The 16,581-nt window shown below is 41.8% G+C and overlaps 1 protein-coding gene across 1 annotated transcript in view; it reads right to left on the reverse strand.

Annotated features, from left to right (window-relative positions):
* larp4b (La ribonucleoprotein 4B) overlaps positions 1 to 16,304 on the reverse strand; it is a 124,353-nt gene extending 108,049 nt beyond the window's left edge. Inside the window, exon 1 of the mRNA XM_078537352.1 lies at positions 16,171 to 16,304. The gene's annotated coding sequence lies outside the window, so the exon portion shown is untranslated. The remainder of the gene's footprint in view (positions 1 to 16,170) is intronic.
* Positions 16,305 to 16,581: the final 277 nt, after the last annotated feature.

Below are 16,581 nucleotides of genomic sequence, written 5' to 3' on the forward strand. Positions count from 1 at the left end.
CACTGTTCACCAGCACCCACTGTTCACCAGCACCCACTGTTCACCAGCACCCACTGTTCACCAGCACCCACTGTTCACCAGCACCCACTGTTCACCAGCACCCACTGTTCACCAGCACCCACTGTTCACCAGCACCCACTGTTCACCAGCACCCACTGTTCACCAGCACCCACTGTTCACCAGCACCCACTGTTCACCAGCACCCACTGTTCACCAGCACCCACTGTTCACCAGCACCCACTGTTCACCAGCACAAACTGTTCACCAGCACCCACTGTTCACCAGCACAAACTGTTCACCAGCACAAACTGTTCACCAGCACAAACTGTTCACCAGCACAAACTGTTCACCAGCACAAACTGTTCACCAGCACAAACTGTTCACCAGCACAAACTGTTCACCAGCACAAACTGTTCACCAGCACAAACTGTTCACCAGCACAAACTGTTCACCAGCACAAACTGTTCACCAGCACAAACTGTTCACCAGCACAAACTGTTCACCAGCACAAACTGTTCACCAGCACAAACTGTTCACCAGCACAAACTGTTCACCAGCACAAACTGTTCACCAGCACAAACTGTTCACCAGCACAAACTGTTCACCAGCACAAACTGTTCACCAGCACAAACTGTTCACCAGCTTTTGGACCCTTCCTTAACCTTCTTTACTTCATTGAATATAGCAGTTTTAAATCTCATTGATCTTTGCATCCTTGGCATTAGCGTCTTGAAGCATGATGCACCTTTCTCACGCGAATATTCTTTGAATGTGGTGTCCAAAATTTCCAAGTATTTCATCTGTAGCCTAACCTATTTTAATATAAAAACAAGTAATGAATCAATGTTCATATACATAAAAAACAAACTGAGACATTGTGCCCTTTTCACTTTCAGATTCATGCAGCAGCACTCAAATCATTCTGTTCCTACACAATTTTATGGTGTGGTTCCATTCTTCACTGTTAGAAATTACTAGTTCACTAATCGATATTGATTTAAGCTTGCCATATTTTCACACTTCACTAAGCAATTTCTCCCTTAGTAACCACATCCTTCGGTTGGCATGCTCCTTATTTCAACATTGTCAAATTTTGATACAAAATTCTCTCTGGTGATGTGCAAATCAATTATGTACATGAAAAGAGGAGCTGTCTTAGCACAACCCTGAGATGTCACTTACCAATCTAGAAACATCCACTATTTTAGTCTTCTCTATTTCCTATCCTTCACCATCTCTCTGCCCACACCACTACCTCCCCTTAATCTTGACAGGACATCTCTTTCACAGCATTCTCAAAGTCCTAATATATTGCATCCACTGAATTCCCATTCCATGCACACCAAGTCATTTCTGTAAGGAATTTAATTAAATTGGCCAAACACCAGAACTTACATCTTTTTAATAAGGTTATACATGGTAAAGATGACCTGGTAAACAGCATAAAGCCATAACATCATTCTACCTAATGTATCTTGACATGACCATCATTCCACCTGCTCATGAGCACATTTGTTGAGTCAGTGTTTTTCAAGTATTGACTAGTCAATAAAATAGTGTTTAACATAAGACAGGTTTTAGTTCAAAATTAGCAATTTAGAAAGGTAGCTTACGTCACCAAATTAAATCTTCACTTAGTCAAGAAAAGGCACCAGTACCACCACAGGGCTGAATTGCAGCAATTTCCTACAACAGAACTAATTTTGTTGAGTTACTGCACTAACAGCCTGTCATAAACTGATTTTAGAATGTCCAAAGAGTCTCTATTACCAGTTTAAGTATACAAACTGCCAACACAAACATCCAGATATCGTTTCCCCATTTAAGTATGCCATTCAAAGTGCATAAATTGGAGAATACAGTGAATGAAGAATAAAGCAAACTGGCTCAGGTACATGCTGGCCCTCAGTGACATTACTCAAAATCATGCAGTCAGTACACAGACACTACCCAGTTCAAACTCTCCATCCCTCCAGTCTCTTAAGTCGTCTGTCTTCCAATATTGGATCAGCAGAATCTCCCCTAAGTTAATATTGGAAAGACAGAAGCCATCACCTTCAGCACTGGTCACAAACTCTTTCATCACCACTGACTCCACCCATTCTCTGGCAACTGTCCGAAGCGAAACTGTTTTGACCCAGAGATGAGCTTCCCAACATAATCTGCTCCACTTCTTTCTTCCTCTACGACATTCCTTATAAGCTACTTTGATCAAACCTTTGGTCATGTGGCCTAATATCTCTATGAAGCTCAGCATCATATTTGTTTCATAACGCTTCTGTAAAGCACCTTTAATGTAATGAAACATCCAAGGTGCTATGCAAATCTAAGCTCTTGTAGGTGAATAAATATTGGATGACAAGATCAGGGCAATCCATACCGGTAAACTGGGTTAGCAGTCCATTTCAAAGTAAGTACAGGTATATTAATGAGCAGGCGCACGTCTGTGTATAATAAAACCAATAACCTGATAACTGATAAGACTTAATACATTGGAACCATGACATGCAGTATGCAACATTAAATTTGGACCCATCTCCTCCCCCATCACGATACCAGCTGTAAACAAGTATTAAACGCAAATCAGGGCTGTCTTAACTTCATGAAGGTGGGGGAGGCACAGTGGCAGAAGACAGGAAAATCCTAACAAGTAGCTGCCCCCAGCTGTTCAAGTATCTCCTGGCAACCAACTAATGACAATAGCTGCCTCGGGGAAGAGTCAGACATTAGGTTAAAATATTAAGTTAGCGAGAGAAAAGAATTATGCAAATCAGATCAACAGATGACAAAATAGCTTGCTATAAATTTGGAGCATCTGGATACACAGTCACTGCAGACTTTCTGGGAATATTTGCAGTGGAAGGGCTCTAGTTAATCTGAAGAATACATTTCCTGAAGCCTTCTGAAATTAATTCAATTAAGATCAATTACAGGCTCAAAAGGTTGACTTGAGATTTGCACGAGTCCTACAGAGTTGAACTTGCAATGAATATCAGACAATAGGCAGAGAGCAAGTGTGCTGTCCTTTGCAGAGCAGTGAAATGTTATTAATCAGCTTTTAATTCAGCCGACAAATGCCCTTTGCAAATTTCGAAAAGTCATGGATTCCTGAACTTCCCAGTACTAATTCAAAGTCTCCAAAAACCTAAAATTTAAGAATCATAGAATGATTACAACCAAAGGAGGCTGCCATTCAGCCCATTGTAACTGTACTGGCTTTAAGAGCCATGTCTGGCTGAGGAACAGTCTTAAAACCTTACACACCTTAGCACAAATCACCGAATGGTACAGCACACGTCTGCCCTATCACACTTGTGCCAGTGTTTTTGTAGAGCTACCTAGTCTCACTTGCCTGCTCTTTCTCCACAAACCTGGAACTTCTTTCCCCTTCAAGTATGCAGACAATTCTTTTGGAAATTACGATCAAATCTCCTCCTACCACCTTTCATCTGCTGCATTCTAGTTCACTTACTCAGTGCATAAACAAACAGGTTTTCTCATGTCACCTCTGGTTCATTTGCCAATCACGAAGCCTGTGTCCGCTGGTTACTGTCCTCACTGACACTGGAAATAGTGAAGAGAAACTAAAACAAGATTTTGAACACATACACCAAATCTCTCTCATTCACCTCTGCTCAGAGAATAATCCCAGCTTCTTCACACTACAAGTCCCTCACCCTGGTACAATTCTATGAACTTTCCTCTAAACCTTTTCCAAGATCTTGATATACTTCCCAAATTCACCAACTGAGGGCTACAGTGTATTATAAAGGTCTAGCATAACTTCCTTGCTTTTATACTCTTTTGCTCTATTAATAGAGCAGAGGATCCTGTATTCTCTCGTCAAAAACAATCTGCTCAACTTGCCCTGGCACCTTCAAAGATGTACATGCACCTCCATGAATGTTCCTGTACCCCTTTTAAAACTGCACCATTTGTCTTATATTGCCCTTCCTGATTTCTTGCTAAATCTTTCTGCATTAAATTTCATCTGCCAAGTGTCAGCCCATTTCACCATTTTATGCCTTCCTGAAGTCTGTTCCTATCCACCTCATTGCTTGCTATGTTTCCATGTTTTGAATCATTGATTTGCAAACTTTGAAATTATTCCCTGTATATCCAAGTCCAGGTTATTAATACTGTCTATATATAACAGCAGTGGTCCTAATACTGACCCCCAGGAAAGGCCACTGCATATTTCCCTACGCTCTAAAATAGCCGACCATTTACCATTACTTTCTGCTTTGTCACATACAGGACACTTGCCATTTAATCCCACGGGCTTTTATTTTGCGAAGAAGTCCAGAATATGGTATTTTATCAAATGCCTTTTTTTCAAATTCTCCTCTTGACTTCAAACAACTTTATCAAGAAAAATAATTAAACAATTAGATTGCAAGTGTAGTGTCCATTGCAGACCAATTGGCCCGTTGTTGCCAGGTCTTTTTCTTAATGTATACATATGAGTACAATCGTAATCCTCCAGTCCTCTGGCACTAGCCCCACACTCAAGGATTGTACCATTGTAGCATGAGCCTCAGCAATTTGCAGCCTTTCTTCCCTCAGTAACCTAGGATGCATCCCACCTGGATTGGGTGACTTTTCACTGCCGACCTTTCAAGTTCCTATCTTGCTATTGCCTCCTCCTTTACTGCAACACTGGCAGCATGCTACTGTCTAGTGATGACAGAAACAAAGTACTTCATTACCAACTTGGCCATGCCCTCCACCTGCACAATGATCCCGAAATAGCCCCACCCTTCTTTGCCTACCCTTGTATTTTCAATCCAGGCTTTTGCATTCCCTTTCATGTTACCTATTAATCTATTGTCAGTCTCTCAACTGGCTCTTCATTCCGTTTAAATCTCCCCCTGCTTTTTATATTCAGAAAGATTCTCGACTGTTTTGAACCATACAATTGTCTTAAGTTTTCTTCCGCTTCCTCACTAACTTCTACATCTTTAATTATCCATGGAGCTCTCGCTTCAGATGCCCTTTTCACCCTTCAGAAATGGCAAGGATGTGTCTGGGCTCTAACTGTGTCTGTCGGGCAAAGGACTAATTCCTCAACCACATCTTTGCAAATATAATTACTAACCAGACCATTCCCCACCCCCCACAATTTGGAAGAACTGGATGATTTAAAAACATAAACCAAGGCTGGTGGCACTGAAAATCTGTGTAACCATCTTTCATCCTCAACACCCTATCAAAACTTTTGGTACACTTTTTTTTATTCACTCGTGGGATGTGGGCGTCACTGGCTAGGCCAGTATTTATTGCCCATCCCTAGTTGCCCTTGCTCAGAGGGCAGCTAAGAGTCAACCACATTGCAGTGTGTCTGGAGTCATATGTAAGCCAGACCGGGTAAGGATACTATGTGCAGCTGTTCTGTTAATCTAACCAATACCTTGTTCTTGTTTATTTCTTTCAAGACTATTTCTCATCCTTTTTCTCTGTTCATATTTATTTGTGCAGTGACTGCCCCTTCTGTTACCCCAACAATCTCTGCCATCTGCTGCCTTTTTCTCCAAGCGATTGCTCAACTCGGCCATCCTCCGATTAGTGCACAGAAATCTAAAAAAGAGGTCATTCTGCCCTGAGCCACCTATCTGGTATCTTTCACTTCACAAATCTGTGCTGGTTGGAATGAAGATTAGTCAGACGAGTACTTAAATATATAAATTAAAAAATATAATTCTCCATCAATTCAGGAGCATGGGTAATTATGGGACAATTATTGTGCTGCAGCACAACTGGACAAAAAAAAGTTGGTTTATGCAATATAACTGGTGAACAAAGGGTAGAAAGTAATCAAGTAGAGAGAAACAATAGAATTTACAATTCAAATCACATTATGCAAGCACAGCCCAGGATAATGGAACGTTAGGCCAAACAGTGCCAAACCAAAGGAACTCTTCATCACTGAAGGGCTGAATCCAATAGAAATGTGAGTCTTTTGTGCAGTATTGATCAAACTGATTTAGATGTTGCTGGTATTTATGAATTATGCAAAATTATTGCAGGTATAATTGCTCAATTACTAGATTTCACAACCCACAATGCCTCCTGCTGCCACAGACTCAAAGTATGCAGCCTTTCAGGAAGTCTTTCTCCCAGCAACCAATTTAGTTTTACACAAAACAGCTAGTTGATTAGACTGCCAGCTCTTGTTCCAACTTATTTAATTGTAGGCCAGTTTTAAACTTAAGCATTCAGATAAGTTTAAGGTAAACTTGCGTTTACATAGTTACTTTCACAACCTCAGACATCAAGGCCTGTTACAGCCAATGAAGTACTTCTAAAATGTAGTCACTGCTGTAAGAGAGGAAATGCAGCCAATTTGCACAGCAGACTCAAGTGGTAATGGCTAGATAATCTGTCTCTCTGATGTTGATATAGGGATAAGTATTGGCGAGTATGCCAGGAGTAACACCCCTGCTCTTCTTCAAATAGCACCATGGGGTCGTTTATATCCATCCTTGAAGGCAGATGGAGCTTGGGTCTTATACCCGATTTGAAAGACTTCACACCTGACAGTGCAGCGCTCCCTCAGTACTGTGCTGAGTACTGCATACTCAGTATGCAGTATGAGTATGAAGTGCCAGCCTTGAACCTTCTTACGCAGAGGAGAGAGTGCTACCATTGAACCACTGCTGACACTCACCCAAGCACCATCAGGTGGTTTTACATATCAGTAAAACATTTTTCCATCACCTGAAACAGCATTCGGTGGCTGCAGACAAAAATAAAAGCTCCTTAAAAAGAAAGACGATTCCAACATTCGTGGTGGTTGGGTTTAGGAGAGGAAGAGGAAATTAACAGGTTAAAAGGAGAATGTCATTACATGTATACATAAATAGTTTCCATTATATAGACAGAAATTAATAATCAAATAAGATTGGCAAGAAATGCATGCAACTTTACGGACATATAAAAACGTTACTATACAATCAAAGCATATCAAAGCAAATTATCAGCTATAAAAGTGGACTTTTCCTGAATCTGATGAACACTGTAGAACACCAAAACTACTGAATTCAGGAATTAAATATTGCTCCCCTGTAGTTAATTCCACCATAAGCTCTGCAATTATGTAGCTTGTTGTGTTGTATTTAATTATCAATTTCACACATGTAGTAGTTTGTAAGTAATCCATAACTTCAGCAGACCACTAAGATGGCTTTCTGGGCAAAAGAAACACTGGTGCACTTGTGGCTGCAGCTCTGAATTTGATGCCAACACAAGGTGAAGCAGAGTAAAATGAATGCTGCACAGCAGTAAGCTGTTACACTTGACCAAAAATACTGGCAAGTTTTTCAGTATTTAAATGTTGTTCACATTGTTGAGTTTTTTAAGAATTAAGAATTAAAGAATTTTTTTTTTAAAAAGTCTGCACTAAGCAGAATGGGTGATAGTGACTGAAAAATGATTCTGTCATCTCTGGAGCTGGACTTGAAGGAAATGCAAACTGGTGTCTGGAGTCCCAGTAAAATGGACATTAAATCCAGCTCCTAGAAAGTGTATACAACCACTCCTAATTTGGCAATTCTAACAAGGCCATAACAATGGTAGTAAAGTAAATGGGAAATGTTGTGATGACCATGGACTGCTACTTTGAGAAAGGGCTATCAAACATTCGAGGCTGAAAGAAAAGAGCATTTTGCTACAGATAGCTATTATACTTCAGCCAGGTGTTCTTGATATTGTCACTGGATGCTTGCAATTAGATTGTGCCCTATTTGCAGATGACTTGTTCCATGTAAAGATTATGAAACAAGACATTTATGTACAACGCGCACCTGCACAAAAAATATATTTTGCTATACATAATTGTACATATTTACATGTAAATGCTACAACTGATACAAATGAAACTGGGATGGGGGAAAGATGTTTATCAGCTGTAACATTATGGCCAGAATCTCACATCCGTTTGATTTGTCTATCTTCAGGTTTTTACACCAGAACCACAATACTCATTATTGAGTGGCCTTGCTGTCCTGACAATAATGATCGCTGGAAGAAAAGGCACACAATAGATGCCGAGAATATAAAAGAGAAAAATTAATTTCACAGTAAAAAGAAATGTTATTTTACAGTAGTAAAACAATTAAATAGCTTTAGACATTTTGTCCTATCACTACTTTTATTTTCAAACATATGATCCATGGATCTTAAGGGCACAGAGCATTTACAACTCAAGGTTTGATTAGATTTTATGTAGTTTTAACTGTGTTGCTTCTTGTGTATTGAGAATACCATCTCATCTCTGACAGCAAATTTGAAGCAACAATTCCAGAAATAGTTTAGTTTCCCATCCACATACACACTTCTGGAAGCATTAAAAATCGATACTTGGCCCCTCCTATGTCTCTACGCTGCCCGAGTGCCGTCATGCAAAGGACATGGGTGTCAGCTTCCACGCATATGCAGTGATATCTAGCTCTACCTCCTCATTAGAGTCTGGCACAATCTGCTTTCACACTTGTGGCACCCAGTTCTTGCATAACACAAATTTCCTTTAGATACAGATCAGGAAGACTAAAGTCCTCAACTCCCATGAAATTCCATACTTCTGTCACTGAATTTTATCACCCTCAAATGTTGTGACAAACTATCTACACCTTGACATCCTTATTGAGCCTGAGCTGAACTTTCAACTCCATGTTCTCTCAAAAACTTGTGCTTATATCGTGCCTTTAATGTAATAAAACATCCCAAGGCATTCAGGGGAGGGGGGAGACATGGAGGGATTTGAAAACAAGGATTACAATTATTAAAATCAAGATGTTGCTTGGCCAGGAGCCAATGTAGGTCAAGAGCACAGGAGTGATAGGTGAACAGGACTTGGTGCAAGTAAGCTCAAAACCTGCAGTTTTGGATGCCCTAAAGTTTACTGAGAGTAGAGAGGGAGGCCAGCTAGGAGTGCACTGAAAAATCAGGTCTAGAAGTACCCAAGTCACATAAGAGGGTTTCAATAGATGAGCTGAGACAGGGGATGCTGTGGAGGTAGAAACAGGTGGTGGCACGGATGTGGTCAGAAGGTCATCTCAGGGTCAAGTGTGACACCGAAGTTGTGAAGTCTGGTTTACAAACAGTTGCCAGGGCAAGGGGGATAGAGTCGGTAGCTAGGAAACAGGCCAAAAACAACACAAAGACCATCTATTCCCAGCACTCGCATACACCTCCACTGCTGCAAGAGCCCTATGATTCTGAAAACACATGCCATTGTTACTTCCAGACTATTTTAATGCTCCCTTGGTCAGCCTGCCATCCTGTTAACCCACTCCACCCGCCCCCCACCCCCCACCCCCCAACATCCACCTTGAAATTTGTTGTCCCCTCCATTATCTGTGTAACCCTCTGCCACCTTATAATATCCCATTATTCCATATTCCTCTAACTGGCATCTCAGAAATCTTTTCAATTGCAGGCCGGCAACTATTATTTTCTGAAATTGTGCCACAGACCAAGTTGGCCCTCGCCAAATTCACCAATGCAGTAGCCAGGATACGAAGAGTTAGGTAGCAAGGAGGAAAATAAGAGATTTGTGCTGCTTCAGCAGCAACCGTCATCACAGAGAAACAATAAGAACAACTTCCGAGCCATTCTAAAGTGAACAGCCATTTAAGCAATGTATTAAGCAATGGAATCATACAATGAAGGTATTGCAACCATCAGGTGGTGATTGGAAGAGATACATACCATTGAAGGAAATGCTGCCCGCAGAATGAAAAAAAACTGGAAACACAATATGGGCATACACAAATGCTGCCCGCAGAATGAAAAAAAACTGGAAACACAATATGGGCATACACAATAAATAACTTCCTGTTTAGGTACAAACTCAAGTCAAGGATGCTGGAGCCAAATTCAGTTCATTTTTCTAGAGAAAAGGAGTTCCCCATTACAGCACTAACTTGTTCTTTAAAGGGCTCCAGAATTTATCTCCACCACCCGAGGCCATTGGAGGTCAATATCCTCCTACATTGATTTATACAAAGTATGTCAAAAACTGATTTCCACTTGCTGCCAAATCAGTAACCAAAGAATTGGTTGGTGATAAAGCTCAAAAGAATGAAAAAAAGATGATTTCATTTCAAAAAACTGTTTGGACTCGGCATCCTGGCAGAAAGGGGTGAAAGCAGAAAACAACAGCTTTTGAAAAAATCTATTATTGAAATATTCAAGGGGAAAATACACAGGAATTTCAGTAAATGAATAGGTCTTAATGCAGCGGGCTGAAAGGGTTCCTTCAATACTGTAAAACTAATCAAAACATGGTGAAGGCGGCGGGGGGGATGGAAAAGAGAGGCAGGGAAGAGGAGGGAGCAAAGCACAATTTCATTCCAAAACTACAGATGCAATCATAATATTTATCACCAGAAAGCATTGAAATGCTACAAAAAACACATAGCAATCTTCTGAATAAAGATTCAATTGAGGAGAGCATATGGAATCAAAGTCTATACCTCACATGCATCACATGGGGTTGTCACTCACTTTCAATATTAACATTGCAAAGTACTTAGAATTAATGCCAAGTACAGTGCATAGTATAGATCACCTTATTTAAGGAAGGGTGTAAATGCGTTGGAAGCAGTTCAGAGAATGTTTACGAGACTAATACCTGGATGGGAGGGTTGTCTTATGAGGAAAGGTTGAACAGGCCAGACTTGTATCCACTGGAGTTTAGAAGAGTAAGAGGCGACTTGAATGAAACTTAAGATCCTTAGGGGACTTGACAGGGTGAATGTGGAGAGAATGTTTCCTCTCATGGGAGAATCTAGAACTAGGGGTCACAGTTTAAAAATAAGGGGTCACCAATTTAAGACCGAGATGAAGGGAAATTTTCTCTCTCAAAGGGTAGAGTCATTGGAAATCTCTTCCTCAAAAGGCAGTGGAAGCAGAGTCTTTGAATACTTTTAAGGCAGAGGTAGATAGATTCTTGATAAACAAAGGGGCAAAAAGTTATTGGGGGGAATGTGAAGTTGAACTTACAATCAGATCAGCCATGATCTTATTGAATGCCAGCGCAGGCTCGAGGGGCCGAGTGGCCTACTCCTGCTTCATATGTAGGGCACAAGATACCAACCAAGGTAGTTAGATAAGCAGGCATCTGCAATGGAATATCCACTGCTCTCATCTCAGTGATTACATATTCAAGTCTCAATTCCCTCACTGAAATCAATTCCGAGATTCCTGAAATCAAACAGAAACCAAAAGCTGAAGTTGGCCTACATTTAATACATAAAGCGCATTTCAAGGGAGTAACACCCCAGACTTAAAGACAAGCCATTATGGTGACATCAAGCCCTTGACAGCTGCCAAACATAAACATGAAAATTTACTCCCAAAAATGCAAATTAACTCCTGACGCCACGATGCAAGGCTTTATTAATCTTCAGCCTCACCAGAAACACCACCTCTCCTCCACCCACCAATACAATTAGTATTTGTATCGTTAAAAAAAAACTTTACAAAGCACTTTTATTGTTCAGTTCTTTGGATTGTAGCATTCAAGAAAAGCTCATCAATCCAGCACATTTTGATTTTTGCTGTGGTCTGATGGCTGCTATCATTCCAAATCGTTGAGGCCAGCAGATTACAACTCACCGCCACCTTCTCAAGAGCAATTAGGGATGGGCAATAAATGCTGGCCTAGTCAGTAATGTCCACATTCCATAAATGAATTTTAAAAATTACATCTGTGATTCTAGTGAAAAAATCAGTTGCAAGTTTGCATACAGAGGCAGGAAACTTGCTCAGAACCTTGCTGCAACTCCCATAAGAGGGTGCTGGGCTATTTGATCTTTAATATTAAAGACTGGCCCAAGTACTATGAACCACATATGACTTAAGTTCTCTCAATACACGTTCAGTTACTTCCCTACTGCAACCTGCCCCCACTACACAACTCCTGCCTTCTCTTGAAGGTGCAGAATCTTGCAACAGTGCACAAAAGTACCAAAAGTACTAGCAGCTCTTTGGCAGTTCACCCAAGGAACCAAGAGCCTGGCTAGCAAGCATTACATTTAAGCCTGGCCCTCATTTGATAACCAAACCCTTTTTTTAAAAAAATTCGTTCATGGGGTGTGGGTGCTTGTTCAGCATTTATTGCCCTTGTTCAGAGGGCATTTAAGAGTCAACCACATTGCTGTGAATCTGGAGTCACATGTAGGCCAGACCAGGTAAGGACGGCAGAGTTCTTTCCCTAATGGACATTAAAAAAAACCCATCTTGTTCGCTAAAGTGATAGATGGGCAATGGTTTCACGGTCATCATTAGGCTTTTAATTCCAGATATTTTATTGGATTCAAATTCACCATCTCCATGGTGGGATTTGAACCCGGGTCCCCAGAGCATTGCCCCTCGGTTTCTGGATTACCAGTCCAGTGACAATGCCACTACCCTACCACCTCCCTTTGGAATACACGGCTTTACCCACGGTTAGCCCAAAAGTGCTGAAACCAATTGTGAAATCCTAATTAGCCTTTAGCTGAGATTACCTAATTCACCTCAGAATAGGAGCTAAGCCTGTCCCTTTCAGGCCTTGACCGTTTATACAGTATTGACTGAGTGGTGTCTTTAACTCAGTAACCCATAAATCTTTATACATCTGAATCCTTAAGTAAAGAGCTGTCTTGTCATTATGAATTTCTCCTTTAGGTATAAACTTGTGGGTCAAATTTTTCTGGCAACAGTGGATGTCCATGCAAATGCTGACTGTCATGAAGAACGACCGATATCTGATATCTGTTAGACTCCATCGTGTCTAAGTAACAGATACGAACTCCTAGTTTTGAAGTGCTTGGCACTTATCTTGCACAGATGGACAGGATACAAAAAATTGGTCATTTTGCAGGCAATTTCTCTGAGCTATAACCTCAAACCTCCCTCCAATATATTTTAGTACCTGGCGTCAGTTTTAGTTGCGATCTCGTCACTTTCTGACTTAATTAATTCCATGCCTACCTACTTAAACCTACATCTGACCAAAAGCTTGGTTATTTGTTCCAATATCCCATGTTCTCAAGTGTCAAATTGGGAGACAATGGTATTGTGATAATTCCACTGAACTGGTAATCCAAGGGCCAGGTTAATGATCTGGGAACATGGGAACAAATCCCACCATGGCAGCTGGTGGAATTTAAAATCAACTAATAAAAGCTGAGATTGAAAGCTAGTCTCAGTCCAATGGTGACCATGAAACCATTGTTGTAAAACCCACCTGGCTCACTAACGCCCTTTAGGGAAGGATATTTTCTGTCCTTACCTGGTCTGTGACTCCAGATCCACACAATCTATACAGCACAGGGGGACATTTGGCCCATCATGTCTGCACTAGCTCTCCAAATGGGCAACTCACCTAACACCATTCCCACCTTCTCCCTTTCAGATAAAGGTCTAATTCTCTTATAAATGCTTCAAACGAGCCTGCCTCCACCATAATCTCAAGGAGTGCATTCCAAACCCTGACTACTCGCTGCATGAAAAAGTTCCTCCACTATCACCCGTGTCTCTTTTACTAATTACTTTAAATCTGTGCCCTCTCATTCTTGATCCTTTCATGAGTGGGAACAGCTTCTCCTTATCTACTCTGTCCAGACCCCTCATGATTTTGAATACCTCTATCAAATCTCCATTAATATAGTTGGCTCTCAACTGCCTTCTGAAACAGACTAGCAAGTTGCTCCGTTCAAGGGCAATTAGGGATGGGCAACTAATGCTGGCATTGCCAGTGGCACCTACACCCCATGAAAGAATACATTCTAAAAACATTTTGATAATCACCCCAATGAACTGTTCGAGGACATTTTGCTAGATTCAAGGCACTGCGGTTAGAACTTACCTAAACTGTTTGTGTCCTTTCTCCTCCTCCCTATCTCTTCACAATGTTGAAATTAAGCAATGCTACAGTCTCTTGCTCAAATACATTTATGGGATTATAAAACAAACTCCTTTTATTCCTCAGACATTCGTCCTATAATCATGTTTTTTAAACCAAAAAGTTGGGTAACCAGTATTTCCCCGATTTCCTTTTCAAATTTGTGGTATCCTGCTTTCAGTATAAAGCTATGGTCCTCTAATTTCTAAATTCCATTTAAGGCCATTTCTGACAAAAGCACAATGAAACTAGAAGTTCCGCACTATTTTCTCAATCATTGTGAACAAACTTCATGAACAAGTGATTGGGTAATTTACCTGTGTAACATCAGACAAGGAGGTATATACCAACGCTTGACTAACATTTCTGCATACCAGATAAAATACGTACCTTTATATGCCAGAACCTTATTAGATTACGATCTTGTATACATCTCCAGGTCCATAAGGAGACGTGTTCTATTTATTCAACTTTGCACAAGCAATAGTTGCCAGTATGCAAACTGCTTATCAATATATCACTTACGTATCACATCTTTAAAGGTAATGTAATAGAACATCCCAAGGCACATCACAGGAGCAAACTAAATTTGACTGGCTAAGTTTTTCTGGCATTTTCCATTTCTATGTCAATATACCATTAGACCCACACAAGGGAATTGCTGTGCTTAACTATGTTTGCTGTACATTGATAAAGAATGTTTGCATTACTAATCATAAATTTTCAATTATGATCACAATTGCACAAAGTGCCGTGACGCTTAAATTTAAACAGTTCTTTCAAACCAAAAAAATTAGCTCGAGAAGTGTAATAAAATCCCACAAGGTTACGAAGTAAAAAAATTACAATTTGACTTGTTCTGGCACTACGCATTTTTATTACAAAATAGTCAGTTTAGTTTGGAACGCATTTTTAATGCACGTTTGCTTGGTGTTGATAAAAGCATTTCAGAGGCCTACCAGATCCAAAATGTAGATATATAAAAAAAAAAGCGTTGTCAAAAATGAAGACCCTGCTTTACACATTCAGCAAAAATCTTCAGGCTTGTTTTTTTTCCCCGAAAAGTTTAAAAAAAAAATCGCTCAACTGCTTCATTATATAAAGAGAACAAAGTGTTAAAACTCAAGTAGGCCAGAAGCCTACATATAGTGTCCCCGGAAACTTTTTTTGCAGCGCATCCCTAGCAGCAACAGACGCAGTGCGGTCTGGTAGTTAGCTGACACAGCTGTGAATCTCGCTGACATTTTTTTTGTGTCGATGGGGCAAGCTCTATCAACTTCAGTGGACAGCCACCCTTTATGAGGACGTTAAATAGTTGCTAAATCATACCGCCCAAGACGCTTGAGCTGATCTAATGGCATCACTACCTGCGCTTCATACCCCCCCCCCTCCCCCTACACCCCACCTTCTTCCCCTTTCCGGGTTAGAAAAGGAGGAAAAGAAAGTGACAATGACGGCTGCACAAAATTCTTGATCTTGGAACTTGTGGACGAGGTAACTGTCGACACTGAAAACCACCCACCCACCCCCCAAAAATTAAAATACCGATCACATCATCATTGACAAAACTCGGAATAAAATGCAACGAAAGACTGGGGATCCCCAAAACTCGTGAAGATAATGCGTCACCTCTTAGACACATAGTGAAATTTTAGAAATGAAATATATGAAAAAAATACAGCCCGTGGATTCATTTCCCTCTTCTTTAATGGTGGTGGTTTGGAAGAGGGGTTGGGGTTGGGTTGGGGGGGGGGGGGGGGGGTGGTTAGTTCGAGCCATTCATGTTGGAGGGAAGCACATGTTCTTCATGGAGTCCATGCACAAACAGCAACCCGCCTTCACCCCACCACCCGCCGCGCAGGCATGGACTAAACCCGCCAGATTAAAGCGCACACACATACACACACACACACAAACAACAGCTTGAGCCAGGCCTGGGGCCTACGAGCTTAGCTGTGCCCTTTTTCCCAAAAAAAAATCAGCAGCACTTTTCCAATCCAGGCTTTAGCCTAACACGCCCTCCACTCGGCTTCAAACAAGGCACAGTCTGAGAGAGACAGAGAGAGAGAGATGCGTTATCCCCCACCCCAGGCCCACAGTCAGCCGCCTGCCGCTGCTGCAAACATGGCGGCCACCATGTCTCTCGCTCTCTCTCCCGCTGCCCCGGGGGCCGGGCCTCAAGGCCCCGAGGCCAGGCTTGAGACAAACCCACCTCCCCCCCCCACCACCACCACCACCACCATTGCTGCCCCACAACCCGCATCAAGCGGCCTTCTCACCTGCCCGCCGCTCCTGCCTTCACTTGCTCGGGGACGCCGATTGATCCTCTCTCCCGGTCAGCGGGGAAACAACAAGCAGCAGCGGGGAGGAGGAGGAGGAGGACGCCGCGGCCCCGGGAATCTCTCTCTCTCACACACACACACACACTAACTCCCCTGTCTGAGTGAGAGCCCGGCCTGAGGGCAGCACTTGAACAGACGCAAACTCGAGCAATTGTGGGTTTTATTTATCCCCTTGCCTTTGAGGCCTCGACGATATGGCTCGGGCCTTGCCGCCGTTTAATCCCAATCAGCTCCGGTTAAAAGCTCTTCGTCGTCCGATCTCTCTCCTGGCGGAAGGGGGGGAGGGGGGGGGAGAGAAGGGGGATGGGCAGCTCCTAGCGTGGGGGGAGGGGCAACCCAAGGCCGCGC

This window comes from Cetorhinus maximus, chromosome 3 (genome assembly GCF_964194155.1).
Source record: "Cetorhinus maximus chromosome 3, sCetMax3.hap1.1, whole genome shotgun sequence".
Lineage (NCBI taxonomy): Eukaryota > Metazoa > Chordata > Chondrichthyes > Lamniformes > Cetorhinidae > Cetorhinus > Cetorhinus maximus.